Genomic DNA, 14,046 nt, shown 5'->3' with positions numbered 1-14,046 from the left:
CAGCAGAAGTAGGTAGTGGTCCTGCACAGAGTCAAATTCAACACACACCCTCCAGTTCATCCGGCATTGGAAGTGGGAGTGGCACCTCCAGCAGGAGACAAAAGTTAAGCTCCCCAATGTGGGACTACTTTACGGTTAGCCCAAAGGAGGAGAACATTGCTGTATGCTCCGTTTGTCATTCCTCTGTTAGCCGTGGAAAGCTTGGTACAAACTATGGTACCGGAGGCCAAATGACCCATCTGAAAAAACACCACGCAATGCAGTGGGAGGAGCACCTTAGGCTCATCAAAACTGGAACCATTGCTGTTGGGCATAAACGAGTAGAAAGTCCGCTCACGGTGGAACAGGAAGAAGAGGGAGACATTCTCTGTGCTAGTGGTAGACAAAGTAGCCCTGTCCCCAGCACTGCAGTGGTAACGCCCACATCCTCAGCCACATCTCATTGGCACAAGAGTAAGAGCCAGCCTGAGACACCAAGGAGTACTGCTGGGCCAAAAAGTGCGAAGTCGACCACAGGAAGGAATACCATGCAGCCTACCATTCTTAGCATGTTTAGTAGGCCGGAGGGGCAGTACGAACGCAATCACCCAATAGCACGTTTGTACAATGCTAAGCTGGCAAAAATGTTAGCACTGGACCTTCTCCCTTTTTCTTTTGTTGAAGGGGTGGGTTTTCTTGAGTTTGTGACCACCATCTGCCCAAAATGGAAAGTTCCCAGCCGCTACTATTTTGCAAGAGTTGCTGTTCCAGCACTACATCACGACGTGCTGGAATTGCTTGGAAAAGCCTTAAAACAGAGTGCTGTTCAGAGTATACACCTGACAACAGACATGTGGACCAGTTGCCAAGCCACTGATTACATGTGCATCACTGCACACTGGGTCTCTTTTTCGGGTGTTAAAGATAAGATATCTGACGGCGTTGTTGACACCGCTGAGATTTTTAAAGACACTCGCAAACATGCAACTGTAGCCATGTTTGCAATGGAGAAATCTCATACTGCTGCTAACATTTTGGATGAGTTTAACAGCAAGGTGTTGGAGTGGCTGCGACCAAGAGGTCTTACCATTGGTTTTGTTGCCACGGACAATGGCAGTAATGTAGTTCGGGCCATGAAAGATGGTGGGTATTTCAGGGTGCCATGTTTGGCACACTGCATTAACATTGCTGTGCAAGACTTTCTGAAAAATGAAAGCAAAGTCAGCAGCTTACTGACCACCTGCAGAAGAATATGCACACATTTCAACCATTCTTTTAAAGCCCGGAAGGAGCTGAGGGTGATTCAACGTGAGCATAAAATGCCAGTCAAAGCACTCATCCAAGAGGTGCCAACACGTTGGAACTCAACGTATTACATGCTTGAGCGTCTGTTTGAGCAGTACATACCACTTAATGCTTATGTCATGAAAAGGTCAGGGGATCCTACAGTGAAAGGCATGAGAGTTGAGATGACCCAATGGGACCTTGTCAAAAGCCTGACAGAGATGCTACTTCCTTTTGAGGTCTTCACCCGTGAAGTGAGCCGGGAGGACTGTACTATGGGCCAAGCTATCCCATTGTTGTACATGCTAGAGCAACAGCTGAAGGATGTGGCAGAAATGTACGCAGATGTGGATGACAAAGTAGAAGCACATTCTTTGGCAGACACCTTATCCGCTCGCTTATCTCACAATACAAGGATTCAAAATAACATTCTGTCAGATCCACATTACATTACTGCCTCAATTTTGGATCCACGTTACAAATTATTGCTGCGCAGTAATGAAGTCATTCCTTTTTCAGAAGTGAATGTTGCCCAGTACAAAACTTTGATAGCTGAGGAAGCCACTGAGTTTGAAAACGAAAGGATCTTCATTAAAGGCCCGCCCCTCCAGGGCAGAAAAAGTACTGCAGGGCACCCAGAACGAAGTTCTACTTCAGAAGCCAAGAGCAGTGCGTTTGCCTCCCAGCAGTCAACACTGCCAGCAGCAATAACATCAACAGCACCAACAGGATCATCAGGCACATTTCCAAAAACGGCAGGTGATTGGTTTCTACGGAAAGGGTATTGCACATCAATGACTGATGCAAAGGCAAAAGAGGCCCAGGAAATCGGAGCACCCCTGAACATTGAGCGGATGGTTCAGGCCTATCTAGATGACACAACAGAGGTCTACATGGAGCAAAGCCCATTGGTGTATTGGTATGGGAAAAGAAGCCAATGGCCAGTGCTCAGCAGGCTGGCGATAAAGTATGTGGCTTGCCCTGTTGCAAGTGTCTCTTCAGAGCGTGTTTTCAGTGCTGCTGGTGCCATTGTTACTGTCAAAAGGACCAGTCTCTCGCCCAAAAGTGTTGAGAGGTTAACCATGATCAAAATGAATCAACACTTTATACCACCGGAGTACAAAATACGTGAATCACAGGAGGAAGAGGAGAGTGACTTTGATGACATAAGTAGTGGATTGTTAGACGTACTGCTGTCCGAACCACCAGAGTTTGAGGACGAGCTCCTCTTCCCTGACAACTAGGCTTTCAAATTGTTCTCCCTTCCTTTATTTGTGTGTGACTGTGTGTATCTGTTTTTCTGGTTCAAAATCTACATTCACAACAAAGCCATCAACAGTCTCCTTTTTTTATTTCCCTATTGGAGTTGCACGTCTGTGCATAACTGTCCACTCCACTCCTCAGGGTCCTGCTCCATGTTCCTTACTCTCCCTAAGTACATTTCAAGCAAGTCAGACATTGGATGGAGATGGAGAATAGTACAATACATGTTGCCTCTAACAGTCCCTCCATAAGAAGTGAAACGTGACTCCACCTATATTCCATTTTGTTTCCAATCCGAAAGAAACTCATCACTGACTGGCAGAAGGCTAGGCAGGCATCAGATCAGACAGCCAAAGAGAACACCAAGACAGGTAATGAGTGATTATTGTGAATGATGGTGGCATGCATTGCATTGGATGCTGGCTGACTACGAAGAATTGTGCATGCCATGAAGTAGAACTATACTAGTTTATCGACAAAGTACAAGTGACTCAGGTGTGGTGACAGTTAATGTTTCCTTGCTGTTTAATAATGACCACATTGTACTCCTACCACTGCAGGTGCCGGCCAATATCCGTTGCAATTTGGTAATATGGAATATATTATAAACTTAATCAGTCACTACAGACTGAGTTGGTGTTGGAGAATACGTACCACACGGTCACCATCATTGAGGATGCTGAGCATACTATCTTTGCACACAGTCAGTTGGATTGGAGAAAATGTATGGAATAACGGCGTTTCATGGGCTGACATAAAAGGTAAAAAGTTTGAACAAGAACCACAGCAGACCTAGGCTAGATGTCCTTGTAGTGGTGTGGACTGGAGTAGAGTGTAGTGGTATGACGGACAGTGGCGCATTGATTTAGTCACTTCATTGGGAAAATTCTAGGTTGCTGCAGTGCATTTGACATTTCTCTGGCTCGGTCAAAATGTAAGTAAGGGGTAGGGTGCCTGGCCTGTGCCGTGGTTCTCCTGTTCTGTGGCTGTGCTGGCTCCTGAATCCTGTCCCGTTGTTGTTGTACCTTAATGCTTGCTGTAGAGTAGACACACTATGTAGCCTATCCAAGCTGCCTCAGTCTGAAAGTGTTCTCTCCAGAGTGTTGTCTTGCACTCCACTGTAATTGAGTTTATTGTTGTAAAGGCTGTAATTTTTCAATACCCCGTTTGTTTTTCCATCTACACTTACAGGCCGGCCTTTACCCTGTGCTACAGTGGGAGAAACGACTCACACGTACCTTACCAATACGCATCAGGCTTTTCGTGGGCTGACATAAAAGGTAAAAAGTTTGAACAAGAACCACAGCAGACCTAGGCTAGATGTCCTTGTAGTGGTGTGGACTGGAGTAGAGTGTAGTGGTATGACGGACAGTGGCGCATTGATTTAGTCACTTCATTGGGAAAATTCTAGGTTGCTGCAGTGCATTTGACATTTCTCTGGCTCGGTCAAAATGTAAGTAAGGGGTAGGGTGCCTGGCCTGTGCCGCGGTTCTCCTGTTCTGTGGCTGTGCTGGCTCCTGAATCCTGTCCCGTTGTTGTTGTACCTTAATGCTTGCTGTAGAGTAGACACACTATGTAGCCTATCCAAGCTGCCTCAGTCTGAAAGTGTTCTCTCCAGAGTGTTGTCTTGCACTCCACTGTAATTGAGTTTATTGTTGTAAAGGCTGTAATTTTTCAATACCCCGTTTGTTTTTCCATCCACACTTACAGTCCGGCCGGCCCTTTACCCTGTGCTACAGTGGGAGAAACGACTCACACGTACCTTACCAATACGCATCAGGCAGGCAGTGATACCCAAGATTGATGTGCGGAGTGTCCATGGAAGGGAGGACCAAGAAGAATGACGAGAATGATGCAACTCCTCATTTGGACCAGGATAATACAGTAACTTTAGTATCATCATTCGTCTTTACATTTATTTGCTTGCTTTTTTCTCTTTCATCATTACGACTGTGTGTTGTGGTTTGTTTGTTAATTGATCCAACTTTTTTTTAGTTTCCTTAGCTAGCGTGAAAAATGAAAGTAAGCCCGGTAGAGCATGTAATTGGGTTCGGTCTGAGCTCTGAGGGCGTCAGACAGGCAAGGCAAATTTCAATTTCGTCCCTGACTGTACTGTCTCATTGGGTCATAGTAGTTATAGTACAACTCATTATCTCATTAACCATCAAGTTATCCTCCTCAGCATGCATGCATTTGCTTTCTCTCACTTCATACTTTGATTTCTTTGATAATGGATCATGGTCGTCTTACAAGATTGTGTTTTACTTTTGTTGTGTCCATGCATATTGTCTGTTTTTCTTTCTCAAACCTTTCCCAAAACCCCACTTCCCATCCAATCATCAATCCCTAACCCTCTTCCCCCGGGCTGTGTGATTTATATTGAGGTGTGATGTGATGACTATGTACACCAATTGATCACACGCTTGCTGGGGCAGATGTGGTGAAAGCAACACTAATTGAATTTCAACTAAGGCAGGGCAAGGATCTTCTTCTGCTTGACCACCCATGCTGTAGTTTACTTTGTGTTCTGTTCCACTCCTCCTCCCTGAGTCTCAGTCAAGTGACTTTCTCTTTCTTTTTTCAAACGCTATTGCCAGTGTCTACTACTACCACCACTATAATGGCATCTACTCCGTCAATTTGGGAAACCAACCATGCAGCCATCAGTGTGCCGAACTTCATCATCAATCACAGGTAAGATAAGTTTGGTGGGAGGTATGGACTAGGAGGAGAGACTGACAGTACTATGACAATTAAAAATAACTCAGTGAGGGGTACTGCATCTATCGGTTTGTGTGTTACAAAATCGGCAGATCTTTTAAATCAAACACTGGCTGTGGGCATGCAGCAGCACGGAAACAAAGTAAACAACCATGTAACTTACATTGAATTCGGAAAACTGTAACCCACCACAAAAAACATTAACATCATATAAATAAATAGTAAGTATATTTTTAATATCCCCTAACAAAAATAAACTATCCCGCTCTGACCTAACCCACCCCCCTCCCTAACCCCAACGAAACGAAAGTCCAAAGTCCCAATGTCCGTTGAAATCCCCAACGCCCACAAACCCACCCACCAACAAAAGGAATTAAAAAAGGGGCAAACGACGAGGTCCTCTATTGTCGGCGGGCCTTAAGGTGTTTGTCCACCAGGATCTTGACCCGCTCCTCCTTGTTCTCCTCCCAGCGGGCCATCCGGCGGAGCAGCTGGCGGCGAAATGCCCTAAAGTTGCTTCCAGGGTGGGGGGCAGCAGTGCTGGAAATCGAGGCGCGGCGGCGGGCGAATGCCGGACCACGGCGCCGTGAAAGTGGAGGCCGGGCCTGACTGGGGCCCGGGGCATTGGAGGAGGCTGCAGCTTCAGCCGCCTCCTCCTCCTCCTCCTCCTGAGCCACCAGCCGGCGATAATGCTCGCAGATGGCCTCCAGTTTCCGGCGCCGGGCCCTAGCGGCCAACTCCTTCCTTGATGGTTTATTGGAAGGAGTATCATCTATATCAAAAAAGAAAAAGAACATGTTGGAGCCAATACTCTTAGCAAAACAGGAACACTAAAATCATTCAACACATAGTGTCACAGTATCACTAGCAAGCACAGTTCATAACATTTGGGATTTGGTGCTGGGGTAAGTATCTCTAATCCTACTTCCTTGGACTCTAACATTTGTGACCGTTTCAGACATTATTTATAAATATAATCGTACTATGTATGTACTGCGGTACACCAGTCGTGCTGTTCTTATCTGTAGTTTAGCCCAATTACATAACCTTGTTGTAGGCGGCATGCCAGGTCCATCAGCTAAGCTGGCACCCAAGAGAAACAGATATGAGCCACATGATGATGCAGACTCACGTTACTTTTATTTACTACTACTGTCTGCAGGTGGGGAAGCTCATCTTTTTGTCTGACGCCTTACGGCCGTTGGCACTGGTCATACTCTGTTACATGAGGGCAAATGGCATGCACAATTTCACTTACACCCTGCCATGGGTACTACAAAAAGGCTGATTATTTATTTATCGGATCCAACGATCATTGCTTATATTCATATTATAGATGCTGCTAGTGCTAATACGATATACTACATCAGGTCGGTAGCGGTCGGTGGTGGGAGTGCTGCCGGTCGGTGACGTGGGAAGGTGCAGGGTGGGGATAGTAAACGATGGATTAAGGACATTCACAGGTAATTAAAGAATACATAAAAAAAAAAACATTGCTGCACACAGTAGCACACACTGCATCGCATTCGGCGGTGCAGTGCGCACCTTGAAAATAGTTTTATTTATTTTTATGTTGATTACCTGTATTTGGCCGTAACAGTAATACACAGTTTACTCGCCAGTGCCACCCACCCGTCCCCTCCCCATGTCGCCGCCCGCCAACAATCCCACCACCAACCGCTACTACAGAGGGTACTTTGCTTTCATTGCTTGTGTAACCAATATACATAAACATTAAACAACAGATAGGCCACCCTTTGCAGGCTGGCTGCCCCAATCGAAAATACATTAATAATAATAGGTAGGGAGTGGTCCCCAGAGTGGGAGGAAGGGGTTTCCGCTTGATAATATATGACGTGCTTGCAAACTACTGCAAGTGTACTGTATGCTCATAATACTACCTTGATTCCTCTAGGCTTTGCTACTGTCGCGCAGTTTCTGTTACATTTTCTTCAAAGTAAGAATCTCCAGTGACACTTTCCACCTATACTGTCTCTTGGTGATAGTACATCCAGGCATACATCCATTAAAGTAAACGTCTATCCTTTTGTATATATCTCTTAACAAACCTTAGTTGGTTTCACCAACAAACACCCATGCTTCTGCTCCTTCCTTCCTTGCCTTGGCTTTGAGTTTGAACCAAAAACACAGCTGATTCTTGCTATCTAGTACTATCCACCCATACTGTGTCGCCCACCCAGGCAGGCATTCTTTCACCTTCCACCCATCCTTCAACAACCCATGCATCTGATCTTATTACTATCAGACTCCTATACATGCTTCCAACAACATATCCTTCTCTGCCGGTCAGTCATATTGTTTATCTCGCCCGTCCTTCCACCCTTAGTGCTTTCCCTCTATGTTCAACACATCCATGAAGGTCATCTGATCTGAGTTTGTCTTCTCCATAAAACATTCACAGCTGATTTTGGAGTCAAATAGAAGAGGCCATTGGTTACTCTACTCACGCTGGTAATGCTACGTAAAGGGTGTCTTCTTCAACCGTTGTATAATGTCGCACAGTACAGTGAAATAGTGAACACAGTTCCATCTAGCTGTAATGTCAAGAAGTAATGAATATAACTTACCGCCGCCGGCCACTGCTGCTGGATCCCCCCTGGGCCCTGTGTCTCCTGCAGGTGCCGCCAGTTCGCCTGCCCCGTCCGGAATGGCCGCATCGCTGGCCCCGACGGCACTGGTGGATGGTAGTGTGCCTAGAAAAAAGCATCAACATTTTTTTAGATGCCTGTAAACCTCCCCCTATTTTAAGTGTTCACTTGGAACATTGAACAAAAAGTTAATGCGATGCAACATACATCAGCACTAGACAGTAAGTACAGTCAGTAGACAGACACTAGTAGGATATGGTTCCACTTCCTAGGGTCATCTAGTCCTACTCTACTCTTTTGAAAGTTAGCCTGAGCCATGAGTAACCCTTTTAGATTCATCATGTCGACTACTACTCTTTTGGTGCATATTATACCTGCCAGCGTATTGACATGTGCAGTAGATGCCTTTAAGGCCGCTTGACTGTTGCGTACAAGTGAAGAGGTCGAAAAAAAACCAACATATTGACTTTGTTTAGTTTATATTGCTTAGCCATCACACATACATGTTACACTTTTTGGCATGACTGCAAAATGCTAGCATCATTCACCAGTATACTATCTAACGGCTAACTCGCAGCGTTTTTCTCATATATCATAGGCGGAAGATTCCCTTCTACAAACCAGAGATTTACAGAGCATAGTGGATACAAGATGATGTAACCAGTATTTCTACGTTCTACGGTGAGGGATCTTCCAGAATTATAAAGATCTTGGCTCTTGTTCTTGTTGTCAATCATGCACTTGTAAATGTTTACTGTTTTAATGTTAGGCTTTTTGCTGGCTTATTGACTATGGCTGTCGTAAATTAAATTTCATATTAACGATGTACAGAGTTTGATACTTGTTTCAAATAAACCTTTTGAACTTACACATAGACTCTGTGGTATTTGGTGTGGTGGAGTGGACTTACACAAGTGTGTGAGCAAAATGGTGTTTGTTATTATGTTCTGGATTGTCTCTGTCTCCGTCATCATCAACATTGTGTATCGTCTTCGTGGGGGGGTCGGGAGTGGGACCCTAATGTGAGACACTATAGCTAGTCTGTTAGGGGATCCTGGGTTCTTTGGACTGAGGTGTGATCAGTAAGATCCAACCTCCCATCAGCACCATCCTATTTTGTTGTGCATAGTTCTGTATGTGGCTCTGCAGAATCCTAGACAATAGTAGTATCATGTACTATCCGATCAAAAATACTAGTCAAATATCTGGTTGGGCATTTTGTTTGTGGTAATTGTCAAAGCCTCAACATTGAGAAGACTTGAAGAGGACAACCCAAAGGACAGGACCCAGTGGCTAGAGCTATTGGTCAATCAGAGTTTTATTGTTGCAAAGAAAACCTTCTATTAAAGAGTGGGCAACTGTGCAAGCTTCGCTACACACAGAGTAATAATAGTAATAGTAGTAGTAGTATTAGTAGCACAGAGAGTCATAGCAGAGGGAGTTAGAAGCAACTTCGAGGCAGGGATAAACAGAATTAGTAAACAGATAGTCAAGGTCAAAGAAGTAAGCTTTTGTAAAAAAGAGATTCAGAAAGTGGAACCATAATTTAGAGTTTGGGAAAAAAAAGATGCAGTAACATAACATTTAGGGAAATATAAATGTCAATCTAACCAATGGAGGACTTACTGGGGCCAGCTGCAGGAGCCTCAGTAGAGGAGAGGTCCTGGGGTTCCCCCGCCGACTCCGACCCCGTCTTCTTGCCCCTGGGTGGTGCTGATGATCATGTAAAATATAATAAAGAAAGAGACCAACATTAAGGAGTGCTGTGAGAAAAATAATAAATCATTTGGAAAAACAATAAGTCAAAGAACATTTTAGGAAACAACAAGTGCAATAAAATTGACCTATCTAATCAGATGGATCGACTACTGGCTGCTTCCTAGTGCATTTACGGATCGTCTACTTATTTATGAACACTCCAGTGTTCCTTGATCATTCTGATTCCAAATACTAACAAAGCCTAGTAAGTACCACCTGACCTACACCACCTATTCCAGACGGGCCAATTGTTCACTAAGTCTGCACTTCAATTTTTTTCAGCCATCAAATGCATAGATGATGAGATGGAGGACACATGCATAGTTGCATACATTAGTGCATACATACAACAAATTGTGGGTTGGTTGCATAATGCTGATCTAGTTCTGCTACTGACTGACCATGCTAAGCCTACCACTCACTAAACAAAGTACAAAAGGTTCGACGGAGGACTGGGGTAAGCAGCACTCAGTGACAGAGGATGCGTCACGCAGACCGCATAAAACAATTAGTAACTACTACTAACAAACTAAACCTAGTATCCAATATCCATCCACCACTATTTCACAGTAGGACAATGGAAGGACTAGAGTCTCTCTAGCAAATCGCATTACCTAACTTCAGTTCTGTAAAGTAAACTCTTACATAATCAGCATCAGCACAAGCTAGCGCAAACTACGTTGCAAACAAGTAAGAGTACCACCGTGCACCTGGGTCCTTAAATCAAAGAACATTTTGCTTTTTGGAACGTAATACCAGCAACGCTTGGCACGCAGCAGTAATCTTGTTGTTCATCTAATTTAATATACACAATCAGTTACTCACCAAGCCCGATGACCTCGACACCTAGCAGGTCCAACAGGTCCTGCTCCCGGTCCAGGATGTCGGACCACCGGTGAGCTAGCTGGTTGTGGGTGCGCCGGATCCCAGTGCACCGGAACACGGCCCGGCGCACCTTCGCCCACCGACGGTGCCGCTCCTGGGTAGCGTACCCGGAGCCGGGCCTGCCGCCTGCTGCCAAGGTCAAGGGGAGGAGGCGCTGGATGAAAAAAACAAGAGCCGCCACCTCCTCCTCCCCAAACAGTTGCCGGGCCTGCACCCCTGCAGGACGCATTCTGCCGCAAGGCAGGCGGCGCTTCTCTGCGCCTGCAGGTCCCTTGCCCTTGGGACTTGGTGTGCCCTTGGCCATGGTTCTGGGGTGGGTGGGAGGCGGAAAAGAAAAGTCCGAAGGGGAAAAAAAGTTAGGGGGAAGAAGATAGAAAGAACTTTATAAAAGTAACAAAAACACAGTAAAAGTAGAAATAAAATGCAAAATATAAACTGAGGCAAACAGAGAGATAGATAATAACTAAAAAAAGTCAGGAAAAAGGCTTTAAAGACAAAGGATTGCTGTGATAAAGGGAGGATACAAAAGTAGGCCCAGAAACATGGCATAGAGTGAAAATCAAGATGGCCGCGCCCATTCGCGACCGCGTGGGTAAGTTCGCGCGATATTTCTCGCGAACATGTACAATTTATCGCGAACAAGTAAAATGCGTTCCCGAACACGTCAATGCACATCGCGAACACGCTATCCGCGACCCGGAACAGGAAATAAGGCATCGCGAGCGGGCGGGACTATAGAAAAACAAGATGGCCGCGCCCATTGGCGACCGCATGGGTAAGATCGCGAGATATATCCCCCGAGCATGCAAACAGTTCCCCGAACATGCTTACCGCGCTCGCGAACAAGAAAAAGCCATCGCGAACAGGTTGCCACAAGCAACTACGCAAGCTCGCGAAGCTTCGCGAAGGTCGCGTAGTGCAATGACATCTTCGCGAAGCTTCGCGAAGCGCGACTACGCGAACTACGCCCAGGGTTAATATTTATAGTTACCATTCCGCAGTGGTCCAGGTAAACACATGCTAATGGTTTATCTGAAATTAACAGGGGCGTCTGCGCAGGATGTTTCACAGTAGAGATTTTCATCTTCTGGCATATTTCACATTCCAAAACAAATTTCCTGGTCTGTTTCCTAATGTCTGGCTACCAGTATCTCTGTTTTAATAACGATACTGTGGCGGAAAAACCTGCATGGGCAGAGGTGATCCCTTCATGTGCTGCTAGGATTAGTCCTCAGCTATGTTCCATGTTTAGTATTACCCTATTCCCCCACTCCAGGGATTCGAGCAAACGGAACATTGTTCGCATCAATTATAAATGAATATTTGAGTGGAATTTTTTTAGGTAACGCTGCACCTCTGCCTTTGCTTGAAGCATTGACAGCCAGCATTATTTCACTGTATATTTTTGTTTTTGAACGAGTGATTCCCTTCAACGTGAATGCCATCACGTTGATGACTCAGCGTGTGTATCACATGAGTGTTTTGTAGTCCGTTCCGCAACTGAACTACTTGTTCCCAAAGCATTTTATGCTTGATTGTGCCACCTTTTGCATCTTTTAAACCATTTTGAAGCCAATTCTGTAAATATTAATTGTTATGATTGAACACAATAAAAAGAATCGCACACTATGAGTGTGGTGAATTCGCAAGCCGTGTTTTCAAGTGCCATCTTGAATGCTTGTAGTTCAGCTCGCTGAGCTGTACAATCTCCTGGAGATTGCGTTTTTGTGACCATTGGTCTGAATTTGCCAACGCGCATACGACCTTTAACGATTGTGCATGCTGCACTGTAAGCTTGTCTACTCACCGTAGCGGGTTGTGCAGATCCGTCAGCATAAATTATAAATTCGTCCTGATCAAGAGGGAGAATTTCAGTAGGCAGAGGACATTCGTGTTCGTATTGCAGGAATCCTTGTGTTTTTAAATAAGGATCAAAAACATATTCAACATCAGTTGCAGCAAGCGAATTAACCCATTGTATCCATCTTGGATGTAAACCTTTTGCATTCGGAATGCTAGCTTTAGTAACTGCCTCTAAGGCTGGTACAGAAGTCACAACCATAATGTGTTTCCCCTGTGCTAGGGCTCTTTCTTTTTCTAAAGCGGTTTGAACTGCTGTCAGAATCTTTTCTGTAGAAGTGAATTTCATTTCTGCTTGTGTATACAAGTGTGATTTGTATACAATTGGTACTTTTTCACCTTCATTAAAAGTTAAGTAGGTGAATCCGCATTGACCCGGAATGATTCGGATCACTAAGTTACGTACATTTACGCGTGTTTGCAAGTATTTAGTTGCTGACATGTCTTTTTGAAGTGAACGCAGAATTTCTGTGTGTTCTTATGTCCAAGTTGTGGCTTTGAAATCAGGTTTGATTAATTTGTAGAGAGATTTAACCCTTGCTGCGTAGTTTAGAATGTATGTTCTTCCAAAATTCAGGAAACCTAGAATCAAATGTAAGTTTTTCAGCGTTTTTGGAGGTTGGCTGCCAGGCTTTTGCTTTCACTTGAAAGTTCATATCCTAGGAAAAGGATGTTGAGATGGGCACTTCTGGAATTTTTAAAGTTGAATTTGTAACCCTCAGAGGCGAAGCCCAATATAATGGTGTTCACCCTGTTCAAGTGTCTGTCCAGGTCATCGTCTGTCAGATATATATCATCGACATATGACAATGCCTCATCATCATAAATTTGTAGCAACTCTGTTACTCTTCCTGAGAATAACCCCGGGCTGTTTTTGAACCCCTGTAGGAGTCGACAAAATTGACGCTGCGTCCCCATTATTGAGAAAGCGGTCAAATATCTACTTTCAGGTGCAATATTTTGACAAAAAAAACCATTTGAAATGTCTAATGTGGTTTTGTTCTTTTTACGCACAAAGTTATTCATTAATGCTGTACTGTGGGCATTTTCAACTGCAAATGTTTTACAGCAAGAGTTTAGGTGTCTGTAATCCAAAACTAGACGATATGTATTGTCTGGTTTGGAGACAGGAAACAAAGTATTGTTCATTGATGCGGTGCATGTTTCAATCACCCCTTGGTATTCAAGTTGATCTAAGATCTCCCTGACCTGTTTTTTAGCTTCTTGCTTAACCGGATACTGCCTTTGTGCAGTTGGTTGATTTTTAACTGGATCTTATGGTGAGGTGAATCCTCATCCCATCCTACATGATTTTTGTATAATGCATTGGCTTGGGCCACTACCCATTTCCTGGCATAAGTATATTTTAAGTGTACTGGAACATCGTTGGAGAAGGCTGGCATAATGATGTCTTCGCCATGTGGGCACTCCCTGACAAATTCTGGTGGCCAGTCTTGTTCTGCTAGAAGTATATCATAACCTTTTGAAAGTCGCTCCCAAAAGAGTGCTTTCACTTTTCTTGGTATGTCTCTCTCCATCCGGAGTGTTATTTCATATAACCTATGCGGAGAACTTACCCTGGTATCTGCAGTTTCAACTTGAATGTCCTCATTCAAGTCCACTGTCTCCAGAAGCCCCTTCAGCCTCTGGCGAGCTACTGTAATTTCTGCTGCGCTGTCCAACATTG

The sequence above is a fragment of the Triturus cristatus genome, chromosome 5_2, assembly GCF_964204655.1.
Source record: "Triturus cristatus chromosome 5_2, aTriCri1.1, whole genome shotgun sequence".
NCBI classification, from domain to species: domain Eukaryota; kingdom Metazoa; phylum Chordata; class Amphibia; order Caudata; family Salamandridae; genus Triturus; species Triturus cristatus.
This window is presented reverse-complemented; position numbering follows the sequence as displayed.